This window comes from Chenopodium album, chromosome 1 (genome assembly GCF_948465745.1).
Source record: "Chenopodium album chromosome 1, dcCheAlbu1.1, whole genome shotgun sequence".
Taxonomy (NCBI): domain Eukaryota; kingdom Viridiplantae; phylum Streptophyta; class Magnoliopsida; order Caryophyllales; family Amaranthaceae; genus Chenopodium; species Chenopodium album.
The window spans coordinates 40,648,080-40,657,622 of NC_137834.1; the positions used below are offsets into that span (position 1 = coordinate 40,648,080).

A 9,543-nucleotide genomic window follows, 5' to 3' on the forward strand; every position below is an offset into this window, starting at 1 on the left:
TGCTAAGACTAGTGAGTGTAGATGACATGTTAAGACTCGTGTCATGACCATGTGGCTAGACTATGTGACTAGACTTAATTAATGACTTGACAAGGTATTATTGACAGTAAATTAACCGAATTAATTAGAAAACTGGTCAAATAGACACTAGGTGATGACTCGACCAATAATTCGAACTTTCGGCAAAACGACAGGACTGGCGTCGCACTGTGTAGTGTAGCGCCAGACGATAGAGCTGTCGCCATGCGCCACACTCCACAGAGTGGCGCTACAGCTTATCTTTTGGCGTCAATGTTGGAACCTTAATTTGAGACTGTTTTCGGTGTTATTAATCAACAGGGGCATGCCTAAAGTCGTACTAGGTCAATTTTGATTAAAATATTAGACTTTATTTACTCTAATTAATTAATTAATTAATTAGGCAGAGTTCTTTAAGTCATTAATTTATTAAATCTCAACACAAGTCAAACAAACAGTTAAGAAAACATATATATGCAAACAAATAATGCACAATTAGTCAAGTAGGCACAATATGATGCAATGAGTTTGCAACCTAACCATGACTCTAGTTCTCTAAAGTTCGGGATATGGTTTAGTCAATAGAGGGTCCATGGTTAATTGTCCGGATGCACCGCGCGGAAGCCTAACCGTGAAGGGTTGGCGCGAGTGGATGGGACACCGCAAGTTTAGAAAAACTCGCTTCCATTGTTTGGTCAATTCAACATTCTCGGATGTACCCTTTGTTGCTCAGAGCGTTCAATCAGGTAGATGGAGCATGAATTCCCAGAGGGTTATGTCCATATGTAGAACACATATGGGTTTCAGAAAAGTGAGAAAAACTCAATCAGGAAGTAGGATCGAGCAAACAATACGAAAAACTGGTCGAAATTAGAACGCATATTTCTGGCTCGGTATTGGAAGAATTTGGCGCCAGCAAACAGAGCTTGACGCCAGGTTTTAGATGTAGCGCTTGGTGACAAGCCTGTCGTCTGGCGCTATAGTTAAATGTCTGGCGCCAATGCTCTGGTCGCTGACGCTAATTCCTACATGCCTCAGCAGCTTTCTGTGCTAGATAAAATTTTCCAGTTTCGCGCAGTGTTATTTCGGTCCTAGTTGTGAAAGATATTTCTCAAATTTCCTACATGTAAAATCATACGTTTTAACTCATTACGGATGGTCTTTCCAATGAGATCTTTTTTATGCATATGACAATAATGTCAATCAAAATTACGCACATGAAATACTTAGAACGTTTCGAGTCTCATCCACTCATTCTAAATCATTGCCGAAACAAATTCAGGAATTAAAATAGAAATTCTCCCCAGTGGAGTCGCCAAAAACTGTAGGGAATATTTCAAGCGTTAATCCCCTAGCTTGAACCCCACTGTGATCATACACTAAAGTACGGTGACATCCAAAAGGGAAGAAGATAGAGCAAAAGAGTCGCCAACAAGTTTTAGGAACTTGTAAACCGTTCACATGGTGAAGGTTACACCCATTAACGATCCAAGAGATCGTGAACTCCATAAGGTCTTGAACCAAAATAGGGTTCGGGGATAAAGGTACAAATCCAACCTAAAAGAGATTGAACCTGCCCTAATAATAGGCATCTACTTTATTCTGATCGTATTCATGTGCGCTTTCTGACTAACATACAATCAATAGGATTAAACCTAAACCTGTTTAATTTTGATGCCTCATACCTCTTTCCAATAACAAAATACACACGTTAGTAACTTCAAGGAAAATAATAAAACAACAATTAAATTAAATAATAATTAAAAGAGAGATTTGGGATCAAACCCTCATAAATTAAACCTTTCACGTCTAGGGCGAAGACAACTTCGAATATGACTAGGTGTTTCTAGATCTAATGAATGCGGAATTTTTATATTTGAGAAAAGCTTGTTTAGAAAAAAGAGAGAAACAGAGAAAATTAGAGAATTGATGATTGTTGATGATTGTCGATTAATGTTGATTAAAACTGGTTGTTGAAAACGGAGTTTGTAATACGTTATTTATAGAAAAATCAGCCAAAAGGATAAAATATCAAAACAGAGTTCTAGCGCACATAAAACGATGTTGGCGCCAACGTTGGCTATTGGCGCCAGACGCCAACATTAGCGTCAGGTGCCAATGCTAGCACTAGGCGCCAAGCGTAGCGCTATGCGCTACAGCTGGCGTTTGGCGCTGATCTAGAAATTCACGCGTTTTCTTAAAATCAGATAAAAATTGTCGTACAGGAGGATAAAATCGTATTTCCCTAAAAAATGCTCTTTGATTTTAATTAAAACTCTGAAAAGTCAACAAAAGTCAATTATCAATGTTAGTTGAATTAGGAATGAAAAGAACCTTCTAGAAGAATTTAGAAGACTAAAACCATTCCTAATTGCATTAGGAATGATAAATCCATATTAGGCCCTCCCCTAGATCATTGGGCCGCATATAAGGCTCAAAACGGGCTCAGTTAAGTAAATTGGTCATAACTTTCTCGATATTCATCGGAATTGGGCTTATAATATATCGTTGGAAAGGTCTTTTCAAGCCCCATCCAACTACACTACTATTGGACCCATATCATGGACTAACCAAATTGGATTGGCTGTTTTCTTGAAATAAGTTTTCAAAAACAGAGAGAAGAGAAAAGAAATTAAAACTATCCGCAACACTAAACTTTCCACACTTTCGCTTCATTCGATTATGATTCGACGTGAAAGGTACTCATCACTCGGTTTGGTTTTGGGGAGACACAAATGGGTTTCTACAATAAGGCACCCCAAAATCTTAACCTCGTCTTATAAGACTTGAATTCCTCCTTTACTCATCCTGTTTGCATAATCATGAATGAGTAATAATTTAATCTTTACACCAATCACATACCTTTGCCTTTAAGCGCACCTTGCATAATTAGAGCACAAATAATACTTGTATTATAAACTAGTGCACATCATTTGAAATTCACAATGTATAACTAAACAATTTAACCCAGTCAATCCTATACATGATACTAAGTTCTCGATCCGTCCTTAAACATGCACCTACAAGCAAGGTTTCGTAACTTGTACGTACCTTGTGTAAACAATCCGGTTGGCCACTTTAAAACTAGAAGTCGCCTTCTACAAAGTCCTCTCCTAAACCAAACAATGAGAAATAAATCAATACCCAAGCAAATAAATTTACAGCAATACTAAACTACTTAAAACCTCATAAATCATCAAAATAAAGCCTTTAAATTGTCCCCAATAGTCAAAGTTAATAATATAACATCCCAACTATAAGTTTATATGTTAAAATTATGAAAATATAGTGTTTAATATCAAATTACAGCAACTTTAAAGTAAGTAAATAAATCTGAAAAATTGTTTGAAGTATATAAAATAACCCCGTAAGTATAATTACTTGAAATAATCATTATATAGCAAGTTAGTGTGTTAAAACCCCAAAAATATATCAATTCAATGTAGTTAGAGGCTTCAAAATAAAAAGGATGAAATCTGAAAAATATTTTTAAGGTTAGAATTTAAAGTTCAAAGCTTTTTTAATCATAAAATACCCACAATAATTATTTTGTAGGCTTAGAAGCATAAAAACATGAAATTAACATAACTTGCTCATAAAAATTGAAACTTTAATAATCTTAAATTTATATATGATCAAAATAATTAAACTTTAACAAAATTTAAACATAGTATAATTAGATAACTTAATTAGCACGTTTTCAAACCTTAAAACATGAAAAATCAATGTTTAAACCCTAAATTATACAACATATATAATATGAAATTTTATATAATAATTTAAACATGCTAAAACTCATAAATTTATAATCTTTTAAAAATTAAACATACTATCAAAGCCTAATAACAATAATTTAGAATTGAAATCAAACAAAAATTAAAGCTTTTCATCAAAAAAAAAAAAAAAAAAAAAAAAAAGGGTTTTTCTAAGCTATAACCCTAAGGTATTCGAGTTTCTAAGTTGTACTCATGCTTTTTCAAGTTTCTAAGTTGTGCCCCTCAACTCACTACCATTAATGAATGCTACCCTACTTGTGACTTCCACATCACCTAAAGTTAATTATAAATTTAATAGAACAATGATAAAAGGTAAGGAAATGGTAGAAGAAAGAAATCATATCCACCGCAACCCTAATAATGAAAACTGAAGCCACGAAATCACACTCTCAAATAACTTTTAAACAACTAATAAGGATACATTTTAGTATTGATAAGGAGTTGAAGGGAAACTTAAAAAAGTATGGGTATACCTTAGAAACTCGAATACCTTAGGGGTATAGCTTAGAAAAACCCAAAAAAATAAAAGAAGAGAAAACAAGAGGAAGGAGAAGAGAGTAGGGGGCGAACTGGGCTGCCGGTGGTGGCAGTGCAGGGGCGGCGCGGCGGTGGCTGATGCTGCGCAATTCAAGGCTTTACCCCCCTTTTTTTTTCTTTTGTGAGTAGTACGTGAAGGGGAGGAAGAAGTGAGGGTTTTGTTTTGTTTTTTTTTTTTCCAATTTCACGTGAAAGAGAGGAAGAGAGGTGAGGGTTTTTGTATTTTTATTTGGGCTTTAGTTTTCTAATTTTATTAGAAGTAGGAATTGTGTGGTTTGGGCTTGAATAAAATTTAAGCATTGGGCTACTAATTTAAAAAGACTTATGATTTAAATTAAAACTTAATAGTTTAGCTTACACTAATAAAATCTTATTACTTTTAAATCAAAATAATTCATACTATAAAATTAAAATTAAATATTTTAAAAATAATAAATAATTTTATTAGAAAAATATGGGGGATTACAATAAGGTCAATTATCTTATTTACTTATTTATTTGGGCCAATTATTTCTTCATCACATCATTTCTTATTAGGCCCAATAATTCTAATTTACCCTAACCTACTCTATACTATAAATACTCCTTCAATCCCCAAAAAATTTCTCACACAAGAGATCAAAAATCAGATTATTTTTGGGGGAAGCATTATTTTCTTTATTTTCCCTTATTTTCCTATTATTTCTTTCCTTTTTCCTTTTTCTTCTTTTTTTTTTTCTTATTCTTTCTTTTATTTTTCTTGTTATTTTGGCTGGGGTATGGTGCGTGAGGTTTGACCCTCCACCTTGCTGCCATGTGTCACACCGGCGGCCCCCGAGCTGCCGTCAACCACCTTCCGCCGGCGACTAGTCCGGCCAGCCACTGCATCCTCCACCGTGAGCCCACTCTTCTCTCTCCTCCTTGTTTTAAATTGTTACTTATGTATATATGTATATATTGGGTCTTTGATTTTAATTGATAAAATATGGTTAATATATTTTGTTAGTATGTTTTGATGATTAAAAGATTATAAATTTCATATTATAAAGTGTTTCAATTTTCAAATTTTATAATTCTTTAAGTTAGGGTTTTAAAGTTTATAAAGACTTGATTTATAGGGTTCTTTTATCAATTAGTTTGGGGGTTTTAAATACCCATTGATTTTGATTGTTAACCAAGTATAAAGATATGATTTTGATGAGTTTTTAAGGAGTTTTTAACAAAGTAATATTGCAGGAATTCTAGTTAAAGTAGTGGTATTGTTATTTTAAAGAAAGGGTTTAATTACCCATTAAAGGAGAAACTAATTAAGGGTTTAAAAATAATTTTCAGATTATTATAAGCTGTTTAAAGTGAGTTTAAGTTGCTGGATATTGTGTATACAAGGGTAATTAATATAGTATTATTGTCCCTTTATGTAGGAGACTTGGTTCGGGAATTGTTGCAGTGTACTCGGCTATTTTAATAGTTTATTTGAATTACGTTCGCGTACTTAATATAATTTCATTGATGTAGTAGCATGCTAAATTTATTTAATTAATTACAAGTAGTATCATGCTAGATTTGGAATGGAAATTATGATTTAAATGTTATTAGTGATTGAATTATGAAACATGATTTATTTATGATGAATAAAGGTGGAAAATTATAGTTTGAAATATTGTTTATGAACCACACTTTTATTTATTGCATGTTAGAGATCATGTTTAATTAAACTAAATGTTTAATTTGGTTTGGAATATTAAAAGAGAATTTTAATATGCTTCATATAATTTTTATTGATGCAATGCTTAAGCATGAGAAAGGAGCTATATAAGTGTCTAAGTACACGAGGAATAAATTATATGTTGGTGCCTTAGTGCACTTAAGGTGTTTTTAACACCGAGGGATAAAAGTTGTGGCGCTTTATGCGTTTAAGATGTCATTGGTACCGAGGTAGAATTAAAAAGGATTCAACATTAAATATTATGTGGTCACTAATTATTCAAGAATCAAATTGGTATATTTGATTATTTTAATAATTATTGTTGATTGAATGATTATGGTTTGAGAGTCATCACTAAGTTTAATAATCTGTAAATAACGTAAAGTGGAAGAGATTACGCACCAAAAATTTTGGATCGTATATAACTTGAGTATGAACATATGGGGGGAGTTATGTGACTTTATATTTGATCATAACTTATATTGGAGTGCAGGACGATGTACATTCCTTTTATTATTATTATGCGCAGGAATTCCGCCACTTACGAGTGGTTATTGATGTTGGCAAGTTAGCTCCCGTGTCATTATCCTCAACTTTTGGGGGGAGGTTAGTGGGAAACCTGTTCGATGCGCAATCAACGCTAAAAAATTATGTAGTTGTCTAGTTGAGAAGTTTTGTTGAATGTTGTATGCTTGAAAAACAGATGCAACAAGGTAAATTGTGTGTTGATAGGTAAATGCATGTTAGTGTGTTAATCACACTTATGTACTCAGCTTTGCTGATTGTGTGTTTTGTGTGTTTGTTGGCCTTGTCTTTATCTTGGCCCTATGATGTAACATTATTAATGGAGAGTAGTGGAAACAAGTAGAGAGAAGCTTTTCAAGTGATGAAGCATATTCATGAATGGACATGAGTGAAGAGCGAATCATGCTAGTTTCCATAAGTATATGATGTGTTTAAATGCCTTAGTTATTTATAATATTATTATGCATGACTAATGCAAAAGTTTTAAAGTTGGTTTGGTTTTAAGGGCCTATAATGGTTCCAAGTTTTAGATTGATTTTATTTTACTTCGTTTGACTTGGGTTTGACTTTAATTTTGTTTGGTTGACTTTATAGTTGACTTGTTTTGAATGTTTTTAAAGACAGTCTTTCGCTGTGTGTCTTTGATAATTTTCTTAGTCGTTTTCATTGTGGCAGTAATATCTTAGATTTTCCTACTTTGAATTTTAAACAAGGCAAAACAGGTATTTTAAAAGAAATGAATTTCTAGGGTGTTTCAGGTGGGATAGGGGAGGGGGAAAAAGGGGATAGCTGGTGGTGGTTTTTTATTTTATAATTAATTAAGTTGTTAAATAATAAAAAAAGGAATTTAAAGGGAAATAATACGAGGAGGGGGTGGGATTAGTGGTCGGGTCTAAATCTACCGCAAGTGTACAGGTCAATTACAATAAATATAGGGTGAGCAAGGTATCGTATCCACAAGGAGGTCTACTCAAGTACCAATTTAAGAAACTAAAATATTATTTAGACGACGAAAATATGGGAAAAGTAGTACTAAACTATAAACGATTAAGGTTGCAAACTAATAAAACGATAGACAAGAATGAGAAGTAGTTCTAGGTTTCGGGTTTCGCCAATTACTCTCTATAATGAAATTAAACTAATTGTTGGGTTGAACATATATAATATAACAATGATCAAATTACCAAAAGTATGTTATCTCCTCTTCCAAGGTAGAAAACGTATATTTAAATCAATCTCATGTCTACTTCCGTGATCACAACAATTGAAATAAACATTAAGAGTAGAAATTCAATAAGACCACCCCAAGTATATAACTATTCCTAAAATTATACTACTTGACGTTTGATAATCCCACGAACTAGAATTGAAAGTTCACTTCCGCTAATAGATCAACACCTTAAACATACAATCAATTGGCCAGATTAAAAGTATGAATTAAAACAAGATTATCAAATTGCATTCATATAAATCAAACCCAAACAATATAATTCAATTCATTGATAGAAAATAAAGACTACATCCCTAACCTAGAACAAAGGAAATTAGCTAGACATGGATATTAAGAGAACACAACTTAATTAATGAAGAGTCAATATTAAACATATCAAATCAAGCAAAAACCTGTCAATTGCATAAAATTAAGGGAAGAAATAACGCTGCTCCAAGCTCGGTCCAGTCACGGTTCTCGCGAGGTGCTGCTGCTCCGTCCTTAATCTCAGGCTGCTGTTTGCCTCCTCCGTCCTTAATCTCGGGTTGCTGTTTGCCTCCTCCGTCTTCTCGTCTTCGTCCGTATATCTCCCACTCCTCTACTGCCTCGTCTCCTTAAGTACAGTGGTATATTTTTGAGGGTTTTTCTTTTTGTTCTCCTCTTGCTGCCGCTTCTGTTCTTTTGGGAGTACTTTAGAGTTAGTGGGTTTTCAACCCAATTTGTTGATGCTGCGTGGAAAAGCTTAAAATGGGCTTCTTGTTTTCTTGTTGCCTAATTAAAACTTCCACCTAATAAAATAAAATGGGTCCATGTTATATATTTTTAAAAAGAAAAGGAGCTTAATTAATTAATAATAATGATCAAAGTGCACAATATTGGGCAACTAAACACAAGAACGCTTAGCCCCCTATGCCTGTAAAGGCTGCTGATCATCAGCATCAAGACAACAATCCAAACAATAACCAAACCAAAGAGATAACAAGCTACCCTAATCAAGTTCCAACACTTAACAACAGCAGTAATCTCGACCAACAAGCTATCCTTAAGGCTGCACCTAGATGCTACCAGCACAGTCATCCTCATAAACATCCTTCGCACAATCAGGGACTTCATCGAAGAACTTTGCACTGCTATCAGTTCCCATAGCCACTGCCATGTTCCCCATATCCATTGCCATTTTGGTAAGGTTATGAGCAACCCTATTAGCCTCTCTGGGCACATAGTTAAAGCTGAAGGAGCACCCTTTGTCGAGAAGCGCCTGCATATCAATTAAGATCACAGCCAGCTCGTGTGTTCCATGCTTAGCCACGCTTTCAATTGATTCCTTAAGGGAGAGGGCGTCCGTTTCTATAATAACTTCCTTGAGTTGGGCATCAACCGCCATTTGCATTCCTCCTCTAATAGCAATAAGCGTCCGTTTCTATAATAACTTCCTTGAGTTGCATCCAAGTCCATCTTATATTTATAGAACAATGTTAGAGGATGATAAATAGCCTGATAAAAAACCGCATAGTTACGAGTCTTCCAAAGGTGCCATAAGGCAACCGAGAAGGTGACTCTCTAAGTGACACTCATGTTTAGATTGTAGTTTACCCATCCTTCCCAATTAATGTTGAAAAAGGTGTGATAATTAAACTCTTTATCCATTTTTTTTAAGGAAAAAATCCTAGACCAAAGAGTTCTAGAGTTAATACAATCCCTAAATAAATGTAAGTGAGTTTCCACATCAAGATTACACCTAGTGCAACTAGTCTCAAAATTATCAATTCTAATAGCCAAAACCGAAGCAGTAG

General features: G+C 34.1%; 1 long non-coding RNA gene across 1 annotated transcript; it reads right to left on the reverse strand.

Moving 5' to 3' along the window:
* Positions 1 to 8,011: 8,011 nt before the first annotated feature.
* Positions 8,012 to 8,509, reverse strand: LOC145582116 (uncharacterized). Its single transcript, XR_014099793.1, has 2 exons — positions 8,307 to 8,509; positions 8,012 to 8,273 (listed from the first exon to the last, which is right to left on the reverse strand). It is a non-coding gene; the product is annotated as an uncharacterized LOC145582116 (long non-coding RNA).
* Positions 8,510 to 9,543: the final 1,034 nt, after the last annotated feature.